The sequence below is a fragment of the Salvelinus sp. IW2-2015 genome, unplaced genomic scaffold (assembly GCF_002910315.2).
Source record: "Salvelinus sp. IW2-2015 unplaced genomic scaffold, ASM291031v2 Un_scaffold6675, whole genome shotgun sequence".
NCBI lineage: Eukaryota > Metazoa > Chordata > Actinopteri > Salmoniformes > Salmonidae > Salvelinus > Salvelinus sp. IW2-2015.
The window spans coordinates 19,405-21,213 of NW_019947937.1; positions in this window are offsets into that span (position 1 = coordinate 19,405).

The following is a 1,809-nucleotide window of genomic DNA, read 5'->3' on the forward strand; positions in this document are numbered from 1 at the left end:
TACTTTGCATGACACAAGTACATTTTTTCCAACAAATTGTTTACAGACCAGATTATTCACTTATAATTCACTGTAATCACAATTCCAGTAGGGTCAGAAGTTAACGCATACACCTAAAATTGTACTGTGCTTTCTAAACAGCTTCGGAACGTTCCAGAGGCAAAAATGATGTCATTGGCTTTAGAAGCTCTCTGTAGCGTTAATTGACATCCACTTTGAGTCAATCTGAGAGGTGCTACCTGTTGGATGTAATTTCAAGCGGCTCTACTTTCAAAACTCAGTGCCTCTTTGCTTGACATCATGGGAAAATCAAAAGAAATCAGCCAAGAGCTCAGAAAAATAATTGTAGACATCCATAAGTCTTGTTCATCCTTGGGAGCAATTTCCAAATGCCTGAAGGTACCACGTTCATCTGTACAAACAATAGTACGCAAGTATAAACACCATGGGACCACGCAGCCGTCATTCCGCTCAGGAAGGAGACGCGTTCTGTCTCCTAGAGATGAACGTACTTTGGTGCGATAAGTGCAAATCAATCCCAGAACAACAGCAAAGGACCTTGTGAAGATGCTGGAGGAAACAGGTACTAACATAACTATATCCACAGTAAAGCGAGTACTATATCGACAGAACCTGAAAGGCTGCTCAGCAAGGAAGAAGCCACTGCTCCAAAACCGCCATAAAAAAGCTAGACTACGGTTTGCAACTTTCTCCAACTTTTGGAGAAATGTCCTCTGGTCTGATGAAACAAAAATAGAACTGTTTGGCCATAATGACCATCATTATATTTGGAGGAAAAAGGGGGAGGCTTGCAAGCCAAGAACCTCATCCCAACTGTGAAGCACGGGGTTTTAGCATCATGTTGTGAGGGTGCTTTGCTGCTGGAGGGACTGGTGCACTTCACAAAATAGATGGAATCATGAGGTAGGAAAATTATGTGGATATATTGAAGCAACATCTCAAGACATCAGTCAGGAAGTTAAAGCTTGGTCGCAAATGGGTCTTCCAAATGGACATTGACCCCAAGCATACTTTCAAAGTTGTGGCAAAATGGCTTAAGGTCAACAAAGTCAAGGTATTGGAGTGGCAATCACAAAGCCCTGACCTCAATCCAATAGAACATTTGTGGGCAGAACTGAAAAAGCGTGTGCAAGCAAGGAGGCCTACAAACCTGACTCAGTTACACCAGCTCTGTCAGGAGGAATGGGCCAACATTTACCCAACTTATTGTGGGAAGCTTGTGGAAGGCTACCTGAAACGTTTGACCCAAGTTAAACAATTGAAATGCAATGCTACCAAATACTAATTGAGTGTATGTAAACTTCTGACCCACTGGGAATGTGATGAAAGAAATAAAAGCTGAAATAAATAATTCTCTCTACTATGATTCTGACATTTCACATTCTAAAAATAAAATGGTGATCCTAACTGACCTGGAAGGTCTGTTATAATGGTACTAATGGACAGAAATAATAGTTCAATGTCTCCCCCTGGTGGTAAATTTTTGCTCTTCAATTATTCTCATGGAGTAATATACTCAAATCAAATTTTATTTGTCATGTGCCGAATACAACAGGTGTAGTAGACCTTACTGTGAAATGCTTACTTACAAGCCCTTAATCAACAATGCAGTTCAAGAAAGAGAGTCAAGAAAATATTTACTAAATAAACGAAAATAAAACAAAATAACAATAACGAGGCTATATTCAGGGGGTACCGAGTCAATGTGCAGGGGTACAGGTTAGTCGAGGTAATTTGTACATGTAGGTAGAGGTAAAGTGACTATGGATAGATAATAAACAGCGAGTA